Raw genomic sequence first — 27,658 nt, 5'->3', positions numbered from 1 at the left:
GGAGGCCTCTGACTTGTACGGTGGTAGGCGGACTCGCTGTGTTCTTCCGTCGAGGAAGGAGATGATCCATTCCAGCGCCTTGTCCTGGATACCGATGTTGCTGAGGCGCCGTGTTAGGGTGCGGTGGCAGACCGTGTCGAATGCCGCGGAGAGGTCTAGGAGGATGAGGGCCGCTGTTTCTCCCTTGTCCATCAGGGCTCGGATGTCATCGGTGGCGGCGATGAGGGCGGTCTCGGTGCTGTGTTTGGCTCGGAAGCCGGACTGTGAGGGGTCGAGGGATCCGTTCGTCTCGAGGAAGGCGGCCATCTGCTTGTTGACGGTCTTCTCGATGACTTTGGCTGGAAACGGTAGAAGCGAGATGGGGCGGTAATTCTTGAGGTCGGTGGGGTCCGCTGTTGGTTTTTTGAGTAGAGCGCTGAGTTCGGCGTGTTTCCAGCTTTCGGGGAAGATGGCGGTGTCGAAGGATGTGTTGATGATGTCTCGCAGGTGGGGTGCGATGACAGCGTCGGCCTTGTTGAAGACGTGGTGAGGGCAGGGGTCGGTTGGTGATCCGGAGTGGATGGAGTTCATCGTGCGGATGGTGTCTTCTGTGCTGATCGGGGTCCAGGCGTGGAGGGTGGTGGTGGGGGGGGGTGGCAGGTCGGTCGTGGTGTGCGTTGGTTGGTTGTTGAAACTGCTGTGTATGTCCGTGATCTTGTTGTGGAAGTATGAGGCGAGGGAGTTGCAGAGGTCTTGTGATGGGGTGATGTCGTTGTTTCCTGCGCTGGGGTTGGAAAGCTCTTTCACGATGTTGAAGAGTTCCTTGCTGTTGTGTGCGTTGTTGTCCAACCGGTCCTTGAATGCTGTTCTCTTGGCGGCGCGGATCAGCTGGTGGTGTTTCCGGGTGGCCAGTTTGTAGGAGGTCCTGTTGTCCGGTGTCGGGTCCCTTTTCCAGACTTTCTCGAGGGCTCGGCAGTTCTTCTTGGAGCTCTTGAGTTCGTCGGTGAACCATGGGGCCTTCTTGCTGGCGGGTCTGCTGGGCGGGGTCCTCAGCGGGGCGAGCTCGTCCGCGCAGATGGTGATCCACTTCGTGAGGTTGTCGGCGGCCTGGCTGGGGTTCGCTGAGCTGGCAGGAGGGTGTTGGCTCAGGGTCCCCTACAGACCCATGTCCCCATCACATCTTCAATAAAGCAGACTCCATTATCGCACCCCATCTCCGAGATGTCATCAACTCCTCCCTTAACTCCACCACATTCCCAGATAGCTGGAAACACGCCGAACTCAGCGCCCTTCTGAAGAAACCCACAGCTGACCCCACCGAACTCAAAAACTACCGCCCCATCTCGCTCCTCCCATTCCCTGCCAAAGTCATTGAGAAAGCCATTAACAATCAGCTCGCCACCTTCCTCGAAACTAACAAATCACTCGACTCCTCACAGTCTGGCTTCCGAGCCAAACACAGCACCGAAACCGCCCTCATCGCAGCAACAGACGACATTCGAACACTACTAGACAACGGAGACACAGTCGCCCTTATCCTCCTTGACCTCTCCGCAGCCTTCGACACAGTCTGCCATAGCACCCTAATACAACGCCTCAGAAACATCGGAATTCAAGGAAAAGCACTGGACTGGATCATTTCGTTCCTCGCTGGAAGAACTCAGAGAGTCCGCCTCCCCCCTTTTAAGTCAGAGGCCACCGAAGTCATCTGCGGCGTCCCGCAATGATCATCACTCAGCCCCACCCTCTTCAACGTCTACATGAGCCCCCTCGCAACCATCGCACGTCAACACAACCTCAACATCATCTCCTACGCTGATGACACTCAGCTGATCCTCTCACTCACCAAAGACCCAACCACCGCCAAAACCAACCTACACGAAGGGATGAAAGAAGTAGCCGAGTGGATGAAGCACAGCCGTCTGAAACTGAACTCGGACAAAACGGAAGTCCTCATCTTAGGCTCATCCCCTTCCGCCTGGGACGACTCTTGGTGGCCGACGGCCCTAGGAAAAGACCCCATACCGACGGACCACGCACGGAACCTGGGCATCATCCTGGACTCCACACTCTCGATGACCAGACAAGTCAACGCCGTCTCATCTTCATGCTTCAACATCCTACGCATGCTCAAAAAAACATTTCACTGGATCCCCACCGAAACAAGAAAAACAGTCACCCACGCACTGGTTACAAGCCGCCTGGACTACGGAAACACCCTTTACGCTGGTTCCACCGCAAAACTACAGAAAAAACTTCAACGCATCCAAAATGCGTCAGCCAGACTCATACTAGACATCCCCCGCACAGACCACATTTCCGCTCACTTGAAAGACCTTCACTGGCTCCCTGTCAACAAGAGAATAATGTTCCGCCTCCTCACCCACGCACACAAAGCCCTATACGAACTTGGACCGGATTGTCTCAACACGCGCCTTTCCTTTTACACCCCCACCCGCCAGCTGCGTTCGTCCAACCAAGCCCTCGCCGCTGTTCCACGCATCCACAAAGCCACCATGGGAGGAAGATCCTTCTCCTACTTAGCGGCTAAGACCTGGAATTCCCTTCCCATCCACCTCCGCCTTACTCAAAACCACCTAGCCTTCAGAAAACAACTTAAAACATGGATATTCGATAAGTAAACCTCCCCCCCTCCCTCAAGCGCCTTGAGACCCAATGGGTATGTAGTGCGCTACATAAATTTTGACTTGACTTGACTTGACTTGACGATGGACGACCTATTCACTGATGGGAAGGTAAAACGTTGGGAAACTTTGAGCAGAGTCAGCATCTCCATTGATTAGGACTTGCTTTCACATCGTCATTCTCGTCGCTCATTACGTGCAATCTTAGGAAATGAGTTGCTAGAACCCCCAACCATACTGGCTATGTCCCCCTTGATAAAAGAAAAACTACCTCTCAATTTACATGAGTTCTTTGGGCATACTTAGACCCAGAAGTTCACTGAAATGTCTCTTGCTCCCAAAAGAGAGGGGTGGATGGGCATCGCCAGATCTCAAGCTAAACTACTGGGTTACTATGTTGCAGCATTGTACCATTCTGCTGCAAGAGCAACCCAGTAGCGAGGTCAATGACCGTATTCCTCCTACTTTCAAACTGTTAATTGGAGTGGAAGCCTGGGATGCCTGTGCAGACAGCTTGAGATTAGCTATGATGTAAGACTCTTTTAGATGCATTTAATGTTTGGGCATCTGTTCGTAGATTGCTTGGAATAGATAGACTGAACTTTTATACACCCCTATTGAACAATAAGAACCTACCTGAAATTTTCTTGGATCAGTATATGCAAAACTGGTTTAATGCTAGGCTGTATAAAATTGGTGTATTTTATTCCCCCCCACTGATATAGGAGCATTTGATGAACTCAAAAGCAAATAAGAGATTTTTTTACAGCACACGGGGAGTGGACCAGCAGGCTTTTCTAAAAACGAATTGGTAGATAAACTAATGGCACAGAGTAAATGTCGAATTGGGTCAATGTATCACCTTCTGGATGCCGAAATGAAAGACAACCTTGGTAATTCCTCCTTAAAATGGCAAGCGAAATTGATGATATCCGAATTAGATTTTTTAGAGCTTTTTTATTTGCACAAACTGTCTGGCAAATTTACAAGCGCTGTTTTATAAGCTATTTATTTATTTATAAAGTTTTACATAACGCAAACGTGATCCCAAAGGATATCAGAGCGCTTTTCAATTTGAGGGATAGGAAGGTAATGGTTGCAGTACGATCATGTTTTTTTTTAAATTCCATACACCATATAGGATTGCTACATGGCGGGTCAACAAAGGAACTCGCTGTCCCAGGTGTTCTTTATTTAGCGCAGATACAGTACATTTATTTGCTTTATGTGGATTTATTCTTCCTTTGAAAAATTGAAATTACCTATTTCTTTAGTGCAAAACCCAAGCTAAAGGTGTCCCTAACTTCACCATTGATTTTATTGGGAGTTCAAGAAGGAGAGTCGTCGGAGGAGTTCAGATGCCTTGCTTTGTGTCTCCATGGCTATTTTAAGATTATGCCTTGTATAGGCATGGTTGGATCACAACCCTCCAACGTTTGAGCAATGGTTTGCCCGATTATTATCAGTATACAGCTTAGAAAATCTTTTTTTTGCAAGAAAGGGTAATTGGGCATGGAAGAAGGGCCTGATAATCTGGGGCCCATTAATTGAGTGGGTGGGAAAATCTTTCACCTAAAGGGATCCTCAGGTCCCCTGAACAGGCATTCGGCAATCTTGGCACTAGAATTTTTAGGTATATGACAATGGTGATTTTTTATCCTCAAATTGTAATTTACCAGAACGAATTGATGAATTATTCTACATCTAAATTAATTGTATAGGCCGGGCTATCAGAAATGGGGATGTGACCCTGTCATTTTTCAGCGGGTGGGCTGAGTGGGTTGGGGGAGCAGGGTGGGGGTTGTTATTTATGTATATTTTTAAAATGTGCAATAAAAGTAATTTTTTTAAAGGACACGGAAGGGGAAACATTTAGTATTTCCACTCCAGTCTAATCATATCAAGAGAAGGTGTTGGACATTCCCACTCAAATCTAACCATATTTCCACTTAAATGTAAACACATTTGCGGAATGCGCTGAACACTAAAGGGAAGACATTTACCATTCCCACTCTCATTTAAATAAGCATACTTGGGGAAGGTGTTTGACACAAAAGGGGAAACATTTACTATTTCCTTTCTAGGCTAACCACATGGGGGGAAGGTTTTGGACTCTGAAAGGGTAACATTTACTATTCCCATTCAAATCAAACAATTTTTGTGTAAGATATCGAACACTAAAGGGGTGACATTCACTATTCTCAATCCAATCTAAACTTATTTGGGGGAAGGTGTTGGACTCTAAAGGAGTGACGTTTATGTAGTAAATTACTTCTCTACGGTTCTTCACTGAATAGAATGTCCATGACATAACATGACATCATAGAATGCCTGGGTGACTCTCTATCTCACAGTGTCAGTTGGTCAACTCAGGCTGAGGTGCTTGGATCATGCTCCTGGTGGGTTTCACCTATACTTCCTATCTTCTCCTACTTACCTATCCTAGAAGGAATCTACAATAAAGGATTATCTAACTTACACAGTTGGACTGTGCCTCTTCCTTTACTACATCTGGCGACGAGGATCGGATATCTTCCTCTCTATTTCTGCTGTCTTTCCCTAACGAAGGAGGATGTGTAGTAAATTACTTCTCTACTGTTCTTCACTGAATAGAATATCCATGACATAACATGACATCATAGAATGCCTCGGTGACTCTCTGGCTCACAGTGTCAGTTGGTCAACTCAGGCTGAGCTGCTTGGATCTTGCTCCTGATGGGGTTTACCTATACTTCCTATCTTCTCCTACTTACCTATTCTAGAAGGATTATCTAACTTACACAGTTGGACTGTGCCTCTTCCTTTACTACACTTTACCATTACAACTCCAGTCTAACCATATTGAGGGAAAGTGTTGAACACTAAAGCGGTGACATTTACTGTTCCCACTCCAGCCTAACCATGTCAGGGAAAGGTGTTGGACACCAAAGGGGTGGTATTTACTATTCCCACTCCAGTCTAACCATATCAGGGGAAGGTGCTGGACACTGAAGGAGTGGCATTTACTATCACCACTCCAGTCTAACATTATCAGGGGAAGGAGTTGGACACTGAGGAGATGGCATTTTCTACTACCACTAAATTATACCCATATCGGGGGAAGGGGTTGGAACACTGAATGGGTGACATTTACTATATCTGCTTCACTTTTACTGTATTGGGGGAAGACATTGGACACTAATGGGTGACATTTACTTTTTTCACTCCAGTTTAACCATATCGGAAGAAGGTGATGGACACAAAAAAGGGTGACATTTACTATTCCCACTCTAGTCCAACCATATCTGGGGAAGGTGTTGGATACTAAAGGGGTGGAATTTACTATTTCTACTCCAGTCTAATAACACTGAGGAGGGTGTTGGACACTAAAGGGGGGACATTTTCTATTCCCACTCCAGTTTTACCATATTGAGGGATGGTGTTGGACACTAAAGAGGTGACATGTACTATTCCCACTCCAGTCTAACCATATTGGGGGAATGTGTTGGACACTAAAGGGACAACGTTTACTATTCTCACTCCAATCAAATCATATTGGGGTAAGGTGGTGAAAACTTAAGGGGTGATATTTACTAGTCCCACTCCAGTCTAACCATTTTGGGGGAATGTGTTGGACACTAAAGAGGTGACATATACTATTCCCACTCCAATTTAACTACACTGCGGAAAGATGCTGAACTTTAAAGGGGTTACATTTTCTATTCCTACTCCAATCTAAGGATATTTCAAGATGTCAAATTGTCTACATAACATTCAATCTACAACATTTTAAAGAAGGCAAATACAAATTAAACACTTAGGGGCCGATTCCGATCTGGGTCAGAAAGCACTCCGACCGAGCCGGATCCGGGGTGTTTTCCGACCGATCCGGACTCCTGCAGTCCGACCGAGCGAGTACGATGCGGCCGTAGGCATTCGGACTTCTTTCGGTCAGACTCCCATAGAAGTCAATGAGGACCAGTCGTACGACGCGTACATTGGCTCCCATTGACTGAATGGGTACGTTGCGGACAAGTGCGCCCCCTACAGTGGGTACGCTTCAGTGCCATCCGCACCGTACATGCCTGTGTTGGGAAGACCCATGGGTCTCCCCCTGTGTCCGAGTCGTAAGGCTGCAGGTGACAGGAGGTCTGACGCGGACCCCCAAAGTCCAACTCTGGGAGCTGTTGCGAGCCAGACGCTCCGACTCGATCCGGCTGTCCGAATCGAGCATTGTACTAGCTCGCTCATGAAACGTCTCCATTGCGTGCCATGGTTTGCTTGTGACCGAGTCGTACGGAGCAGTTCGGACCCGGAAAGAATTCGGACGGAGATTTTGCACTTGTTCGGATCGTACTTCGAAAACCGGACCCGTGTACGACTCAGACAGAAATTCAGCCTCCAAATCGGATCCGCTAATGCCGAACCCGATTCAGTGCCCTTCAGACCGAGATCGGAATTGGCCCCTTTATATACACAATCAATACTCGACAATTTCTTAACTATAAAATACAAAACATTTAATCTAACAATACATTATGCAAAACTACTGAGTGATATAGACATATTTAAATATCCAAATAAAACATTTTGAAAATCATAATTAATATAAATATTAAAAAATTACTACCGCTCTTTACCTTTCTACCACAGAAATAAAACATTAACAATCGTAAAATGTAAAAATAATGTGAAACTATTTCGATTTGAAAAATATATATATATTTTAAATACACATTATTTGAATTATTAAAACAGGTTTCAGAAATGTTTTAAATTGTTAAAAGTTTATATACAATTATGTCTAATAATTTTAATGCTTTTAAAATATATTACAATTTGAAAATTGCAAAACATTAACTTGCTTATCAATTAAACTATTACCATAAATATAACTTTAAAATATATGCTTTTTAAAACTCTCTTCACCTTTATCCCTTAAAAACCCAATATCCCGATACTAAAAAAGAAAGTATAAAACTGTTATTTTTATACATTAATACAACTAAAAACATACTTCAGCAATTTCATAGCTAATAAATTATATTACTTACAACACAAATAAAAAATAACAAACAATCAAGCACACTACAATAAATAACATAGAAATTAACACTTACAAATGAAATTATATGCAACCATATTTTCTACATCAATATTAAAACAACGATATTAAAAACAACACTAACAACAATATTTTTCCCATTGATATTCCTGTTGACGGTATTCCTGAAATACCGATGTTCTTAATACAATATTTTTGATTCACTATGATTTTTTCCGATATTTCATTCAAATACCTCAAGAATCTCCAGGGCACTGATTGAACCCAGCGATTGGGTTCACATAAAGAAACACATTCATAAGTTCTGTCTGGAAGAGCACTGGAGAGGTCCCTTTCCAGAGATCCTGGTCACCAATACTGCAGTCAAGTGCTCGATCTGCTGAAGAGGATACATGCCTCCCATAGCAAAAGGGTAAGAATAGACGAGGAAGAAGCTGATCCAACATCCACTAATTCCTCAAGTCACCCTAGATTAAAAAAAATTCAGACTTCTGAAGAAGAATACCAATCTGAGGGGGTCACATTCTCCATCCACAGGAACAAGAACCAGGTAAATGTGTTGTCATCCCAGCAAACACTGTGATACCGCCCAATGGACTGTTAATTCTCCTTCACAGAGACAATGAAAACTAATGGAAAGTTGAAACAAATCTGCCAAAATTGAAGGAGCCAGAGGATAAAGCAGTTCTGTGAAGTTCTGTTTCTGTGAGTGAATCAGCTTCATCAGAGCCAGAAATCTGAAGCATCACTAAGGATTGTGGTCTGACTGAAAAAGAATGGCCAAAGACTATGGCAAATTGGAAGAGATTATTGACAACTAGGAAAAGGACAGAGACAATTAGGGAAAGTTAGCGAGTTAGAAGAAGCACAGTCAGTTGATCAACCTGACATTGTGGATGAGAGCATAGACTTGACTATTCCCATACGACCCAAGAGAAAGAGAAATGTCAATCGAAAGTATTACGGCTTACATTGGACATAATTTGACAAAATCAACCTTGAGTCTGATGATTGCTTGAACAACATTGATTAACCTCCCTGAGGCAAAGGTAGTTCCCCGAAGACCTCATTCACGCTATTCCCTGACTAACGTTGAAAGGACCATTAGAGAGCTAGGGTGATGGTCAGAGGACATTAGCGCCTTATTCTGCATCAACTGGTGTTCTAAAAATCCCTGTAGCTATTAAGATAGGCTGGTGATGGCAGGGTCATCATCAGTGGACGCATCACTTCATTCTCAGATTAGAGTATTTCCTTGATCTGTTTACAAACTAACACGGTGCATCAATACTGCAAATGATTGCTAGTACTTGGCAGTTGCTTGTTCTGTTTTTATGATTGGGTGGCTGTTAGATGTATATCTGCTAGGTGGTGATATCTCTCGTACTCCAGTAAACACTACAATTAAACTTGTTGTTAGTAACCCAGTAGATGGAAATAGCGTTTCACACATTCCACAGCATGAAAGTGTTTATAGCTATAATGCCTTTTTTCAGACGCTATTTGAGTATGTGAAGGTTATGCAGGTAAAAAAACATTATGTATGTTCCTACCTTCTGGCCTCTGTGGCTGAAGGGGCAGCATTTTTCCGTTTATCTCTGATGTATTTCTTTTTCTGTTCCATCACCTTTTCTACCAGCAGGCTATTTCATTCTGATATGACAAACCTTTGGTAGATGTACCATCTGTGACTGATGCCAATATGTATTTGTGGGATACCAAACATATTTATAGTTCTTAAAATGCTTTTAAACAAGTGATCAGCGCTAGTGTATGATGAAATTCTTTACTACTGTAACTAACATGAGTACTACTAACCAAAGCCTGCATGATGTAACCTGTAGGATTAGTACAGATGAGAGGATATTCATATATGAATTGAATGAGAAAATAAGAATAGATGGAAAGAAAGGGGAAAAGAAAACTAGTATTGGAAAGGGCGAGGAGATTTAAAAATAACCACCCTTGAAATTGAGCATTGATATTTACAAGAAAGGATCCTTATGTATGATAACAAAACTAGAAGGAAACAAGATTGTTGAGAAGTTAAGGAGGAGCGAATGTGAGCACAATTACTTGGTCAAGCACAGGACCTGTCCTGAAATAGAGGAAAGTATTAAGGACAACTATTATTTGTGGGGTAAGTCATCTTATTTTCAGTTGATACACAATTGGGTAGGTAGTTGTTATGCAGTTTTAGTTTTCACCAGAATCTATCACATTAACAAGCAACATTTTCCTCTTAATAGCGTGGTTAAACAAAGTAAACGAAGATTCAAGCAATTCCTTAGTGTAATTTTTGTGGGGCTTATACCGTCAATAGGAGTTGCATTAAACAATGTTAAGATTAGGAAGCTATCCACTTTAGGAGATCTGCTTGCTACTAACATGACAGAAGACATAGGAGTTACAAATAATGAATTGCTTGCTATGAGAGCTATGATTATGTAAAACAATCTTGCGTTGGATTTGCTCCTTGTAAAGGAAGGTGGAGTTTTCAAAGTCAGCTTGGAAATGCTTCACATATATCTTGTGTTTCCTACTAATCAGGACCCCAGTCTCTCTGCTTTATCCCCTAAATTGTTGTGGTCAGTACTCAGGTACATCTCAGATTGGATGCTGGGGTACCCTTATTAGTCCCTAGTATATGGTTCTAAGGTATCCCTGGCATAAGTACCCCAGAGATCCCCCATAGGCTGAAGCATGCACTATGCCACCCATGGAAGACCATTCAAAATCCAACTACAGGCCTGCCAAAGCAGCCTGTGTAAACTGGTGCTAACACCACTTACTATAGATATAGGTTTCCTATATCTAGGGTTACTGCACTTAAATTCTATGTCAACCCTCTAGCAGGCCTTTGCAATCCTGAAGGCAGGGTGCTTGGTTCTAAGTGTGAGGGTGCCCCTGCATGAGCAGGACACCCCTATAGCCTACAGAGTCCATTCTCCCAGGTTGTGAGATAGCCATATACCATAGTGATGGTCACCGCGTAAATACGCGATGACCATCACGAAATTGGCTGAAATGATTTCTATTATGTTTGGTATCAAACATCTTGGAATCATAGCCCCCACACTGTAAACAGTGTGGGGCTATGATTCCAAGCACTGTAACAGGCCTCCGTTAGGCTCTCAGTGCTCTTGGTGCCAGTCTTCTAGACCCAGACAGCACATCATGGCTGCCACCGATTACAGACACAGTTTTGCCTTCCTGCTGCTAAGCCAAGCTCAAGTAGAGGAAGGCAGAACAATAGGTATCCTGTCACAGGGATGTGTAACCACCTCCCAGACAGGATTTAGTGTATTGGGGCCAGGTGGGTGTGCTTGGCAGTGCCACTCTGTCTGCTTGAGGGGCACATCGGGTGCCTCCCTGCATAGTCCAGTTCAAACCAGCTCTGGGAGCTGTTGGCACCCGCTCTGGTGCGCAACTGGACAAAGGACATGGGAGTATCCTCCCCCCTCTCCAAACCTTCCCCTTGGAGGGTCCCCTGAATCATCCCAACCCTTTCCTTAGGATACTTAAGGCCTTACCTGGGTTTAGGTCCCTCGATTCGTCGTTAGACACACTTCAATTCAGATACCACTTCAACTTCTACCATCTGGGCACTCTGGACTTTGCTGGACTTTGTTTGGGCTCGACTACGTCTCCCTTCCAGTCTGCTGCATCATCTGTGCCTGTGCACCATACAGGAACCTTCCAAGACCTGTGGGCATTTAAGACACCTGAAGGAATCTCCCTTGGAGTGAAGGAGTAGCTTTCCTGCATCTGCAGGCACCGCAACCAAGCTGACCGGTCTGCTGCTCAGCAACATAGGTGGCAAATATCAACCCCTCTCAAAGTGTACCCTGCCCTCTCACCAAGTTTGAGGCCAGTATCCCTCGTAGGAGCCACAGGAACCGAACCCCTGTGCACTGTGTTCACTTGTCGTTGCAAAGACTTGTTTGTTCCCTTCCACCAAGACCTTTGGGCTCCAAGTAGCCCCAGCCTCAAGCATCTCCAGTGAACAAAATCTTTGTCCACATTGTATCGGTTGCACCATGGCCTTCATCTTTGGGTGAGCTGCTGGAGGTCCCCTTGCGACTCCAGTGCCTCCGGCCTGTGGGTCCTGTTGAGGGTCATATTTTGAGCTCCCCTGATTGCTTGGAGGCTTCCATCCCCTGCTTGTGGTGACCTTGGTGGGCCTGACACTGCACCACTTACGACTTCCACATTGTTTGTTGTTGCCAAGGCTTGTTGGTGCTCCCGACGGACACTGATCCCTCAACTCTCGAGTTACAAGGCGGAACAACTCGTGCACAGCTCCTGGTCTTCTTCAGCATTGCCTGGAACTCACAGCCACAGCGTCAAGGTCACAGTCAACTCTCCTGCAACTACCGACATCATCTTCCAGGTCTCCGGATCCCTCCTGATTGACATAGACTCTGTCCCCTCTGCTTGCAGGTACTCCTCAACTTGAATCCACCTTCCTATTCCACAGAATACTTTTTCCTTCTCCAGCAGCGGCATTTTCCTGAAGTCCTTCATTGGGTTCGACTGCGGTTTCTGGCACCACTTCACAACTTTGAACCCGGCTTCCCTGATGTAGGTAAAGTGGGTACTTCCATGTGTGGGGTGGCTTTCCAACCTTCTGTCTTCCATGGGTTTTCTTGAGGGTCCACTGGGAAGGGTCCTTAATCCCTAAAATTGCAACCAAGACTTACATCTTGAGTTGTACGGAGAACGCTGCAAAAATTGTGGTCTATAATCTAAGAACTCGCCTTTTGCTGTACCCCGGAATCCACATTTCCCATTCTTATGATAGAACTTTACTGATTTCTTTATACTATTGATTTGTATGCTTTTATTCTCAACTTATAAATGGCACATTTTGTGTATTTTTCCTATTGATCCTTATATAAACTTTGACCCCTGTTTGTTATTGTTACTGAGAATGATTATTGAAAGTGATTTTACATGCACTAGCAATGGGTCCAATTGGGGAGCATCAAAGTCCGGAAAGGGACTACACTGCTCCTGATCCAAGTCATTGGCGTGCCTTTAGCATGGTTATCAAAGACTGGTTTGCATGCTGGTACAACCTATACTCATCTTGAGTGGGATATGGAAATAGCCATTTGTAATTAGTGTCTAGTATGTCCCCCTGAGAGTTTTAATGCTAAGGATGCAAGTCCTAATGCGGAGCCTGGGAATTTCATGCTACTGAGTAGGCCAGGTCCGATGGTTCGGCGTGGATAAAATATCCAAAATATGCAAATGTGAAATTCACACTATATGAGAGATAAACTCACAGCCAATCTCATAGGGTTGGCTTAAATTCACTCTATGGACAATACAAGTCACACATTGTAGGAAATCGGGTTACTGAATGAAGGGAGTGAAACCCTACTCAAGCAGTCACCACAGCTCTTGTCAGGGTTAAACAGGGGCAATCCCCAATGAACCTTTTCTTAACTCGTTGGTAGCTTGGCACCAAAGCAGTCAGGCTTAAATTGGAGGCAATGTGTAAAGTATTTATGTAGCACTTTAACCCCTTCCATGCGTTGGACGGCCCCCGACCATCCGACGTCACGGTGGGCGTGTGCGTCGGACGTCCCCTGGCCGTCCGAACCGCGCACGCGTATAATTCGCCCGCACCGTAGGGGAATTCCAGACGCATTGTAGGGGTTAAATAGAAATAATTCAAAATAAAACGCAAGAAAAATCCCACACCATTCAAGAAAAATAGAGTGAATTTTAATAGATTATTTGATTGAGAGCAACCAAATTCAATTAGTAGAAAAGAAGGCAAGCAATTTTAAGATTTAGGTAAACATGTATGTAGGCGACTGGACACCTAGTGTGCCACTTGCCTGTGGCCTCCAGTTTGTGCTTGTTACAGACTGATCCAGTGACACCGCAACTGCCTGGCTTTACTCGCTGGGGTTTTCCTGACCGTGTTTTCCCACTCACCGTTCTTGCTGCCAATAGAAGCCCTGCTTAATGCAGGCTGCCGCACAACCGCACAGCGGACGCTCACAATGGGTATGAAAGCACCAAAGGCAAGCCAGTTTGCTCCTGTCCACACCTGGATTGCTCCCAGCACCACAACTTCTGGCTCTAAAGCAGTCAGGCTTAAATTGGAGGCAATGTGTTAAAGTATTTATGTAGTACTTTAACCCCTTCCATGCGTTGGATGGCCCCTGCCGCCCTTCGTCACGGTGGGCGTGTGAGTCGGATAGCCAGGGGCCATCCAAACCGCGCACGCGTAGCATTTGCCCGCACTGTGGGGGAATTCCAGACGCATTCAAGGGGTACAATAGAAATAATTCAAAATAAAACACAAGAAAAATACCACACCATTCAGGAAAAATAGAGTGAATTTTAATAGATTATTTGATTGAGAGCAAGAAAATTCAGTTAGTAGAAAAGAAGGCAAGCAATATTAAAGATTTAGGTAAAAATGTATGTAGGCGCCTAGACACCTAGTGTGCCACTTGCCTGTGGCCTCCAGTTCGTGCTTTTTCCAGACTGATCCAGTGACACCGCAACTGCCTGGGTTTTCTCGCTGAGGTTTTCCTGACAGGGTTTTCCCACTCACCGTTCTTCCTGCCAATGGAAGCCCTGCCTAATGCAGGCTGCCGCATGACCGCACAGCAGACTTTCACAATGGGGATGCAAGCACCAAAGGCAAACCAGTTTGCTCCCCTCCACACCTGGATTGCTCCCAGCTTCACAACTTCTGGCCCTGGACACGACAACAAACTTTTCCAGTGCACTTACCCACATTCCATGGTAGGACCTTTCACCTGCACCCACTGGCCCTTCATCTGCCACTGCACACACACCAGCCCACTTACCATCCCCTCCCCAAACACACCACAGACACCACCTGAACAAAAACACCAACTTGCATGCCCCCTTCTCAATAAGCTCTCACTATGCAAGCATTGCACTGAATTATGGTACCTTATCATGACCCTCGCACCTGACAACGTCTTCCTCACTGAGACCTGGCTCAACCCCACATCCACTTCAGACACTGCCACAGTGAGGAGGAACAGCCATCATCCACAAAGAGACCGTACAGTGCAGCACCACCACCCACAATAGCACCACCCCCGTGGAACATATCAACTTCAAGCTCTACACGGTCAACAAGACAACCATCGAAGGCACCCTAGTATACCCAGGCCCACACCCCAGCTTCTGCAACACTATCACAGACGTCATTGTGCCCATAGTCTTAAACTTCAATGACTACATCTTCCTGGGCAACCTAAATGTCCACATCGACGACTCCAATGACAAAAACACTGCACACCTCCTCGACAGTATCAGCAGCCTCGACATGCGCTGGATCCAGTTTTCACCTCCAGCAACCACATCAGATACAGCCATGATACAGAGTTCACATGGACCGATAACTTCATAGTCCACTTCAGCAACTCCAGTGCCCGCACAACCACCCCCAAGAGGAACAACACACCCCCAAACCAAGGTGGAACAATATCTCAGAGATCAGCTGGGCGAATGCGCTCAGCACCTCCAACCCTGCTACCGCCACCAACCTCGAACTGAGAGTGAAAAACTTGAATGCCTAGATCTCCAACTGTGTAGACATCATTGTCCCCATCAAGAGCAACATCCAGAGTAAATCATCCAAAAACGCCAGCTGGTACACCAAAGAACTCAGAACAGTGACACAGCACAGCAAACAGTTGGAGAGAAGATGGCATGCCTCCAAGGACACTTCTGACAGGGCAGCTGCCAAGACTTCCCCCAACCTCTACCATCTCCTGCTGAGGGCAACAAAGAAGGCAGGCCTTGACGCATGCATCAGAACCAGAACCAACAACACCAAGGAACTTTTCAATATTGTTAAGGAGTTTTTCAACCCGGTTACCAGCGAAAACAACATCATACCCTCACAGGAGTTGGGCTATAACCTCGCCCACTTCTCCCAAAAACAATATTACAATCATGTACAGAAACGTCTAACCCTAACCCACACCGACCTACTTCACGGACAGATACGCCATCACTGTAACTGAGACGAATCACACACTGACCACTTGGAGCATCCTCTCCACCCAGCACACCACTTCCACCGTGATAACCACCGACTCAGGAGCTCCCACAGACCCATGCTTGCACCACATCTTCAATCACGGAAATCAAAGATTCTGCGATGAACTCAGCACCCTACTTAATGCCTCTATAACCACCACAACATTTTTACCGACACCTGGAAACATGCCTAAGTCAGACTACTACTCAAAAAACCCTCCTCTGACCTAGGCAAATTCAAAAACTACTAGCTAATTTCCCTGCTCCGTTTCCCAGGGAAAGTAATTACTCATTACACACCTGAAGCAGAACCAGCTATTTGACGCCTCCCAATCACGCTCCTGCAGCAATCACAGCACCCAAACCAACCTGATCACAGCCACCAATGACATCTGAACCCCCCTCGACTATGGAGAAACAGCGGCTTTGATCCTCCTTTACCTCTCAGCAGCCCTCCCCACGGTATCCCACCACACACTGATCAAAGACTTCACCTTTTCGGCATCCAAGGAGACGTGCTCAGATGGATCACCTGTTTCCTGACCGGAAGAGCACAGAGGATTCACCTTCCACCTTTCACCTCTGAATCCAAGGAGATCACCTACAGTGTTCCCCAGGGCTCATCCGTTAGCCCCATGTTCTTCAACGCATATATGACCCAACATCGTCAGATCCTATGGTCTCAACATAATTTCCTATGCAAACGACACCCAAATCATCCTCTCACTCACCAACGACCCCACAACCACCAGAAATAACTTCCACAGACGCATGACAAATGGCACGAATAGATGAAGAACAACTGCCTGCAGCTGAACACAGACAAGACGGAAGTACTGATCTTTGGCAACAACAGCAACACATGGACTGAATCCTGGTGCCCATCAGACCTAGGACACGTACCCACTCTCTCCAAGCATGCCAGAAACCTCAACATCATCATTGACAACAAGTTCACCATAAAATCACATATCAAAGTTGTCTCCTCTGCCTGCTTCCTCACTCTGCACATGGTACATAAAAAGTACAAGTGGCTACTCCTACATACAAGACACACACTCACCCAGGCCCTCATCACCAGCAGACTGAGATGCGGCAATAACCTAAAGTAGGAACCACTGCACACCTCTTACAGAGACTTCAGACCATGCAGGACACCTCAGCCAGACTAATCCTTAGCTTTTCCTGATAAACCCACATCACACCCCACCTCAGGCCATCCCACTAGCTCTCCATACAGAAGACATACCAATTCAAGCTCCTGACTCACGTACAAAAGGCTCTACGCAACCAAGGATCTGCATACATTAACCACAGCCGGAACTTCTACCAACAGTCTAGAAGACTACACTCTGCATGCCTTTCACTTGCTCACACTCCCAGCATCTGCTGAAGCAAAAGTGGAGGGCGTTTCTTCTCCCACATTGCAGCAAAGACCTGGAATAGTCTCATCATGCACCTCCTTACTATCACCTCACTTCTGGAATTCCAATTGGCCCTCAAGACCTGCAAGCACCTGGATACCCTATTGGGTGATTAGCTGAGCTTTATAAATTCTGATTGATTGATTGAAGTAAAAATACGTAGAAGCACAAAAGGCCAATTGCTGTTGTCTAGTCCCACCGGATGGAACAAAGTTAAACACTCAGGCTGACCACGATGGAGGCAGGATGCAGGGATCAAGTTAGGTCAAGTTAGGTCTGCTGAACCAAATGCCTTAAATCCTGGTTGCGGAGTGCTGAGAGGTCCCTTGTGGAAGATGAGTTGTGCAGCAGCAGTTCCAATGAGCTGTGGGCTGCAAAGCAAGATCCAGCATCGGAGATGCTTCGCAAAGTGGAAGGTCAAATAAAGTTGGTGACAGGTGCTTATGATGTGAAGTCCTGCATTGTCATTGACAAAGCCTTATGAAGCAGCTGTGGTTCCTATGAGCAGTGGTGCAAAATCTGAATCAGAGATGCAATACACAGTGGCAGTTCCAAAGTGGAGCTACGAGAAGATGTGTCATGCTGCATCAGTTCTGCCCAATAGACCACAGCTGGGCTGGAAGAGCACCTTCAGGCCCACTTCCAAGGGTCAAGAACTCAGGTAGCACCTCTGGGGGCAAGAATCACAGACCGAGTTCAGGTGCTAAGTTCAAGGTGGCTGAAACCTTTTCTGTCCCTAAAGCTCTGATCTGGAGATCATCCAACTAGCCCTTGGAGTCACACTGTTGGACTTAGGTTCAAGATGCAGGTCCAGTCTTTTGAGCTCAGGCAGCAGGACAGCAGGGAAGCAGAGTAACAGGGAAGTAGGGTAGCAGTCCTTCTCGGAGCAGAGCAGCACAGCTGTCCTCTGAGTCTAAAAGAGTTCCAGAGGTATAGCAAATTGTTCGGTCTAAGGGTCCACTATTTATGATCTGGGAGGGTACAGCTTTGAGGTAGGAGACATTTCTGAAGGGTTCCACACCCCCAGACATGTTTGGAATTTCCTTCCTTCCTGCTCTGGCCCCTGCTTGTCTGGGGGCACAAAAGACTAGTGTGAAACCTTTTGTGAGTGTATCTCAGCAGAGCCTTTGTTATGTGCTAGTGTGGTAGGCTATAGCTTCGTCCCCTCATCAAGTTAAATATGACCTATCCTGCGAAAACCTATTCCTCCCTTTGTCTCAATGTCTGGGTGTAATACACACAGACCAACTGCCAGTTACACCTAGTCATGTGATGCAAGATACAGGCTGCAGGCACCAAAAGGTTAAGACAGGAAAATGGCAACTTTTTAGAAGTGTCTCTTTCAAAATTGTGACTTAAAAGTTGAGTTTACTATTAAAGAAGGGTAACTTGTGTGGGAGGCAGGTCTTGCAGTAGCAAAAAAATATGTTAAGAGTTTTTTACTACCAATACATGCAAAATATAAAAATACATGTCCAACTTTTTAAAAACACTGTACCCTGCCTTATGGGCAGTTTAGGACCTACTCTAGAGGTGACATATGTAATATGAATGAAGGTTTAGGCCAGGCTAAAGGCTTATTTTGTGAGGTTTAAATGGCAGTTTAAAACTGCACCCATGGGCTGCAATGGCAGGCCCGAGAAATGTTTAAAGAGATTCTTAAGTGAGTGGTACAGTGAGAGGTGCAGGCCCACTAACAGCATTTAATTTACAGGCCCTGGGTACATGTAGTACTACTGTAGTAGGGTCATACAAATAAATTAAAGTATGCCCATTGGGTGTAAGCCAATTTTACCATGTTTCAGAGAGTGAGCGCACACACTTTTGTGCTGGTCAGCAGTGATAAAGTCCACAGAATCCTAAGGCCAACAAAAATCGAGATCAGCATAAATGAAAATGGAAGGCAAAATGATTGGGGAGAAGACCACCCTAAGCCTGATAGGTTTAACACACATATGTATAGAACCCCTATTCCCACACACACATGCTGTTTGGGAAGTAATATAGGACCTACATTTATATTGCTGAATGCATGAATCACTTAAGTTGATGTCAACTGTGACAATTCTGCCAAGGGGCACCAAATGAACATTTACCTAAGCTGTCAGTGATGTATCCGTTAGTGGCAGTATCAACACGAGATACCATAAACGCAGGGCTCACTCAAGAGAAGTGTGAACCAGCCACCAAGTGGTATCAAAGGGATCATGAGCACATGTTAGGGAGCAAATGCCATGTGCCGCACCTAGGGTAAGATAGCGTAACTGGATTACAATGTTTCCATAACTCAGTACTGGCACTCCAAGGGGAGACAGCACTCAGTTAAGATGGAGAAACCTGGGATAATTTACTATACTCTTGCCAGGCACACCATCACTCCCATTCTTCTACCTACTACACAGTTCTGTGCATTACACTGTCTCAACTGCCCCACATGATGGTTGTTTCTGTAGGCTTCTTAGCAGCGGTTTCCTCTTCTATTTACCTTTGGGCAACGTCAAGCCTTCACCAGAAAACTAAGGCCATTGTTCATCTAAGCATAAACATAGTGACCTCGAAGGAGCTCTTGTGTCTCAAGACTAAAACGTTTCACCCCATATCTCATCATTAGCTCTAGGCACAATCCTACCCTTTCCGTCTTTCTTCCATCGGTACGAAAAGTGGGAAAACACAGATTTTCTTCAGGGACAGTCTTGGCAAAGATGAAGGGTTTGATGACATGGGGGTGCCTTTACCACGCCATGAAGCACAATTGCATCTTGTGTCTTTATATGTTGAGGTGTGAATGAACAACCTTATCTCTACTTTTCTGGAACATCATTCACAACAACATAATTTATGTTTTTTTAAATATGTTTAATGCAGAAAATGAAATAAGCTTCTACAAATTATACCACTATCTACATGCAGAAACCACTGTCAAACGGTATGTATAAAGGGTTCATTCGTTTAGATAATGCAACATTGCAAAAATGTTAGATTAATGAAAATTACTCTGCAATATATATAAGCTTTCTTTATTCACCTATTAAAAACAATCATAAAAGAACAGCAACAATATAATACATGTTAAAATCTGATGGATATTCCTTAGATTGAAGGAGATAAAAAAAATGCTTAAATGTAGCAGAAGCACAATTTTGTACAAGCTTAAGAAGAATCTAAAAATTCATTGTATTGTTCCAGAGCAGAGCATTTTTTTAAAAAGCATCCCACACAATACCAGACAACGGGCTCCGCTATCATACGAAGAAAATGAAAAGCCAGCCTGTATTAACAGAAACCATAATTTGTAAGAACATCTAATAAATGCAGACGCCGAAAAGGCTCATAATAATCACAAAAGAAGGTAAAATACTCGAGTGTCTGCAAAGAGGTAGTGCCACAAGGGCAGGCTAGGATAGATTTCAGGTCATACTGGCCTGTCAGAAAACAGAGATGACTTCTGGGCTCTTTTAATCTGCCCGAGACGTGGTTAAAAGAGACCTCCCCAGCCCGTTTTTTTATTAAGGAGAGGTAAGGCTCAGGTAAGTCACTCGTTTTAAGAGCTAAATGGTCTTGCAGGGTTGTTTTTTCCAGTACCCTGTGGTTTATCTCAGCAGAGGTGGACCTCAAAAATAGTGCATTGACACTATCCCTCTCATCCTTACTAATCGCATGAGGAGATCAATACAGATCAGGCCTACCCAATGCATTGCAATACTCTTTTTACAGCCCACCACAGGATCTCATGTCCAAGGTCACAGGCTAAACAATATGTCATCACTTCACGATTAAACGAATTGTGCTGTTTACACCAAAAATTCATCCATAAAAAGAATGGGGCAGGCTTAATCCGATCTTCCACAGAGGCTAATCCCAATTCCTTATGAAGAAAATAATTAAGAGTGCCTGGGCCTACATCAAGAAATCTCCTACTAAATCGAATCTCCTCCTGCTGAGGTTTGGCACAATCTTGATACCCTCATATGGCACCCCCTTATGCTAAGATTGCAAACACTTCAATTTATATACTTCCTTCAAAGGTTAATTAAATGCTAATATCTAAATATAACGGCCCTTCAAACGTATGTTTGGTCGATTGTATATATATATATATATATATATATATATATATTAAACACACATATATATATCTCTAATTGAGAAAGGCGGTTGCCGAAACGCGTCTGAGAGAGTGTTTTGCCCAATAAACTTATTGGACTTGTCCCCGTGAGTGCTATGTACTTTTGTGCAACGGAGCTTTGGTCTTAGTGTGACCCGCGTGGTGCCGTCACCCGCTGCTACAGCACCCGGCCGTGAGTGAAGGGGAGCAGACGGACAGTGAGCTTGTATATATATATATCTTTTGCAATATATATAAATTGCAAAAGACTTTGTCATTTTCTATCTCGGCGTGGATAGCACTGTGCTAATCCTATGCTTAAAAACTTTGATAGAAAAACAGACATTTATGGTGAGCAGATCTAGAGTGTCGCTATTGTTGAGAGTGCTCTAACAGGGGCTGCTTTCCACCTAAACTTGAGAACTACCAAGAGTTATCTCCTTCTTTTTTGCATAATTTATGCGTCACACTATGCCTGAAAGAGTTTTGTTTTGACTTAATACTGGGTGCTCCGTTGTGTCTGTACAAAGCTATACCTCTCTGAAGAGCTCTAATTAGAGCGAAACACTGTGTCAGGGGTTGCTTTTATTCATTTCAGGTTGGCTTGAGTTGGTATTTCACTAATTCAAAGCTGTAATATTGTGCCTGGAGTGATAAATGGCTTTTGTAATTTTTCAGCTCGGCAAGGACAGCACTGTACAAGTCCTATGCTTAAAGACTTTGCTGTATAAATTGCAAAAGACTTTGTCATTTTCTATCTCGGCGTGGATAGCACTGTGCTAATCCTATGCTTAAAAACTTTGATAGAAAAACAGACATTTGAGGTGAGCAGATCTAGAGTGTCGCTGGTGTTGAGAGTGCTCTAACAGGGGCTGCTTTCCCCCTAAACTTGAGAACTACCCAGAGTTCTCTCCTTCTTTTTTGCATAATGTATGCGTCACTCTATGCTTGAAAGGGTTTTGTTTTGATATATATATATATATATATATATATATATATATATATATATATATATATATATATATATATATATATATATATATATATATATATATATATATATATATATATATATCAACTCCATACTTCAACTCTATATATCAACTCCACAGCTTCCCAGTGCCTGGACGCACTTAAACAGGAACACAGACTCGGTAATAAGCCAAAACCAGATTTTATTTTTTCATTGCTTTAAATAAAAGGAACGGTGCATGCCTCAAGACGCGTTTCGGACACGAGACTGCGTCCTTGCTCACTTGCACTCATATTTATATATATTATATATTAAACAACATTTGAGATTAATTTATAGTCAGCAAATATTATTTTTTTAATTATTATAGAGAAGTCGTGCACCCTACATGACTCCACGTGTTGATTGTGCGCACCTTGCTGGCGCACATTTTAGAAATTGCGCTGGGGTCACAACTTTGGCGTAGTTTGAAAAGTATGAAATATCATTGATGAAATTATCAATAAAAGTTTTGGTTAAAGTGGTTGGCTAATTTAATTTAGAAATCTATTTTAAAACTGTTTTTTCAGTGTAATATTAATGATACGAAATTTCACGACAGCGCAATGTATGCGTGTACAGAGCCTGACCCCTCCCCACAAGTATTTTGGGGTCATGTCGGGATCGCGCAGGGGTTGCGACTTTGGCGTATTTTAAAAGTTTGAAATATTGCTATTGAAAGTTAGAATATCAAATTGGAATCAAGACTTTTACTATTATACCTTTTAAAATATTGTATAAACATTTATTTACAGTCTATAATTATATATACTGTATTTTTTGAATAAGTGAAGGGTGTGGCAGAATTAAATCATTTTCATTCTATAAGAGGGAGGATCCATCCTTGTGATATTCCTCTTATTATTTGGCTATCTTGGTAACAAGACCTGCTTCTTATTACTCTCTTCTTTTTTCCAATTTTGTGTGTTATTTTTAACAATATGGTTTCTAGTCCTCGACCCCTTGGATGTGGGGAAAAAGACATTATTGAACCAGTGAAGAAGAGGAAGGAGAGTATTATGTGGGCCTTCTTCTCAGTACCAGAGGGTGAAAAGAAAGTGAACGCCAGTAAGGTCACATGCACAATCTGTGACTGCATTCTATGCAGAGGGTCTGAAAAAAATACTCCTGTGGAAACAGCAGTATGAAGAAGCGCCTAGAGACTCTGCACCCAGTTCGCCTGGCTAGAGAGGAGAGGAGGAGAGATCTTAATGAGGTGGCACAACAAGACCCAAACACCACTTCTACCTCTTCGCAGCAAGTTCCTCCAGGCCAAGGCCCCACATCACCCCAGAATTTTTTGAAGTGGCGATCAGCTGTAAAAAGTGCGACACCAAACTCTGCATAGGAGAACAATGCATCTATGTTGTTATAGCTGCCATAAAAGCAAATAAATGTTAATTTGTTTAATAATGTGCTTTTCTTTTTGTGAAACAGCTTGTTTGCTGTTTTTATTTTTGTTTTGTTATCAAAGAAAAAATCAAAAACAAACAACAAAAAAAGGTTTGAAAAATACAAACAAAAATTAAAACTTGTTCCAAGAAAATAAAACAGTTCTTACAGAACCACATCTATTGGTTAAAAAAAGAAAAATTACCTGAGTGATTGCATGAGAGTAAGGACAATGTGTGGGTGGTTGGAGAAGTGCAACAGTTCTACGTTAATATTTTATGAATGTTTGGGTAGCGAATGAGTGTATGGATAAAGGCTGGGTGATTGGAGGAGTACATAAGTAGTGCGGGAGTGCTTGGAGGAGTGTATATGTAGTGCCTGGGTGATGGCATGAATGCATGGGTAGTGGCTGCACCCAGTTCGCCTGGCTAGAGAGGAGAGGAGGAGAGATCTTAATGAGGTGGCACAACAAGACCCAAACACCCCTTCTACCTCTTCGCAGCAAGTTCCTCCAGGCCAAGGCCCCACATCACCCCTGAATGTTTTGAATTGGCGATCAGCTGTAAAAAGTGCGACACCAAACTCTGCATAGGAGAAAAAAGCATCTATGTTGTTATAGCTGCCATAAAAGCAAATACATGTTAATTTGTTTAATAATGTGCTTTTCTTTTTGTGAAACAGCTTGTTTGCTGTTTTTATTTTTGTTATGTTATCAAAGAAAAAATCAAAAACTAACAAACAAAAAAAGGTTTGAAAAATACAAACAAAAATTAAAACTTGTTCCAAGAAAATAAAACAGTTCTTACGGAACCACATCTATTGGTTAAAAAACGAAAAATTACCTGAGTGATTGCATGAGAGTAAGGACAATGTGTGGGTGGTTGGAGAAGTGCAACAGTTCTACGTTCATATTTTATGAATGTTTGGGTAGCGAATGAGTGTATGGATAAAGGCTGGGTGATTGGAGGAGTGCATAAGTAGTGCGGGAGTGATTGGAGGAGTGTATATGTAGTGCCTGGGTGATGGCATGAATGCATGGGTAGTGGCTGGGTGATTGGAAGAGTGCATGGTTAGTGCATGGGTGATTTTATAAGTTATTGGGTAGTGACAGAGTGGTTACATAAGTGCTTCAGTATTAATTGGGTGAGTGAACGATTGCATGGGTACTGTATAGGGGAATGCATTTGTGCATGGGTAATGCTTCTGTTATTGCATGAGTACATGTGTAGTGCTTGTATGATTGGAGCCGTGCATGTGTAGCGCCTGGATTATTGCATAAGTGCATTAGTAGTGCCTGGGTGATAGCAGCAGTAGATGTGTAATGCCTGCATGATTTTCAAAGTGCATGGGTATTGCTTGGTTCATTTTACAAGTCCCTGCTTAATGCCTGGGTAATTACATGAGTTTATAGATAATGCCTGGATGATTGCTTGAATACATGGTAAGTGTCTGGGTCATTGAATGAGCACATGGGTACTGTCTGGAAGATTGGAGTAGTGGAGGGATATTGCATAGTGATTTTATAAGTGCTTAGGTATTGGCGTAGTGACTGGATAAGTACATGATACTGGCTAGGTGATAGGAGGAGTGTATGGGTAGTGACAGAGTGATTGCTGGAGTGCATGGGTAGTACCTGGGTTTTTGAAGCAGTGAATGAGTAGATTCTAGATAATTAGAGGACGGCATGGGTAGCACAGGTGATTGTACCACTGCATGGTTAGTGCCTGGTTGATTTGATGAGTACATGGTTACTGACTGGATGGTTAGAGTACTGCAACAAGAGTGCATGATGAATTTGTAAGTGCTTGGGTATTGGCGGAGTGATTGAATAAGTACATGGTACTTGCTGGGTGAGGAGTGCATGGGTAGTGACATGGTGATTGCTGGAGTGCATGGGTAGTACCTGGGTAATTGAAGGAGTAAATGACTAGAGTCTAGGTGATTAGAGGACTGCATGGGTAGTGCACAGGTGATTGTAGCGCTACATGGTTAGTGCCTGAGTCATTGGATGAGTACATGGGTACTGACTGGATGATTATTGTACTGCAAGGAGAGTGCATGGTGAATTTGTAAGTGCTTTGCTATTGGCGGAGTGATTGAATAAGTACATGGTAACATGGTACTGGCTGGGTGATTGGTGGAGAGCATTGGTAGTGACAGGGTGATTGCTGGAGTGCATGGGTAGTACCTGGGTAATTAAAGGAGTGAATGAGTAGTGTCTAGGTGATTAGAGGACTGCATGGGTAGTGCACAGGTGATTGTAGCGCTACATGGTTAGTGCCTGAGTCATTGGATGAGTACATGGGTACTGAATGATTAGTGTACTGCAAGGAGAGTGCATGGTGAATTAATAAGTGCTTGGGTATTGGCGGAGTGATTGGATAAGTACATGGTACTGGCTGGGTGATTGGAGGAGTACATGGGTAGTGACAGGGTGATTCCCGGAGTGCATGGGTACTACCTGGGTAATTGAAGGAGTGAATGAGTAGTGTCTAGGTGATTAGAGGACTGCATGGGTAGCGCACAGGAGATTGTAGCAGTGTATGGTTACTGCCTGGGTCATTGCATGACTACATGGGTACTGACTGGATGATTAGAGTCCTGCATGAGAGTGCATAGTGAATTTACAAGTGCTTGGGTATTGGCGGAGTGATTGGATAAGTTGATGGCACTGGCTGGGTGATTGGGGGTGTGCACGGGTAGTGACAGGGTGATTGCTGGAGTGCATGGTAATAGCTGGGTAATTGAAGGAGTCAATGAGTAGTGTGTAGGCAATTGGAGTTTTGCATGGGTAATGCACAGGTGATTGTAGCACGGCATGGTTAGTGCCTGGGTCATTGCATGAGTACATGGATACTGACTGGATGATTTGAGTACTGCAAGGAGAGTGCATGGTGAATTTGTACGTGCTTGGGTATTGACGGAGGGATTTGATTAGTGCATGGTACTGGCTGGGTGATTGGAGGAGTGCATGGGTAGTGACAGGGTGATTGCTGGAGTGCATGGGTACTACCTGGGTAATTGAACAAGTGAATGAGTAGTGTCTTGGTGATTACAGTTATGCAATGGTAGTGCACAGGTGATTGTAGCACTGCATGGTTAGTGCCTTCGTCATTGCATGAGTACATGGGTACTGACTGGATTATTAGAGTACTGCAAGGAGAGAGCATGGTGTTTTCATAAGTGATTGGATAAGTACATGGTACTGGATGGGTGATTGGGGGAGTGCATGGGTAGTGACAGGGTGATTGCTGGAGTGCATGGGCTACCTGGATAATTAAAGGAGTGAATTAATAGTGTCCAGGTGATTAGAGGATTGTATAGGCATTGGCAGAGTGACTGTATAAGTACATGGTACTGGCTGGGTGATTGGAGGAGTGCATGGTTGTGCACGGGTGATTGGAGTAGTGCATGAGTAGTTCCTGGATAATTGAAGGAGTGAATGAGTAGTGTCTAGGTGATTAGAGAACTGCATGGGTAGTTACTTTATCTTACCTTTTTGGAAGTAGATATGAAAGTCATTAAATATTTTTTTACCAGTTCTTTAATTATAGTCTAAATTTAAAATATTTTCAAACTTCAGAATTACTGTCTGTAAAAAAGAAGAAAACATACTGTTATTACATATAATGTTATTGTTTTAAGAACACAACATAATTTTACAATTACATAACATATTCAGTTTGCCTTTTTTGCTGTTATCAGATCCTATTGAATTTCACCATACACTGTGATTTCAATGTTGATCATCATCATGTAACAGTGGGCAAAAAATACAATCAATAAAATTGTAAAAAAAAACAAATCTCTGTTCAAAATATTCAAAACAACTTCAACTACCTTTCTACATTTTCAAAAATAAACATTTTCATTTAGGTTGCATAAAATACAAAGATCAAATATATGAAACTACTTTTTTATCATAATTTTCCAAATGCAATGTCAATGAACCGAAATGAAAATAAAAACAGAAATTGGTCACATCTTCGCAATAGGCTACATGATGTT

The sequence above is a fragment of the Lissotriton helveticus genome, chromosome 2_1 (assembly GCF_964261635.1).
Source record: "Lissotriton helveticus chromosome 2_1, aLisHel1.1, whole genome shotgun sequence".
Lineage (NCBI taxonomy): Eukaryota > Metazoa > Chordata > Amphibia > Caudata > Salamandridae > Lissotriton > Lissotriton helveticus.
The sequence above is the reverse complement of the archived record's forward strand: the minus strand, read 5'-3'. Positions refer to the sequence as shown.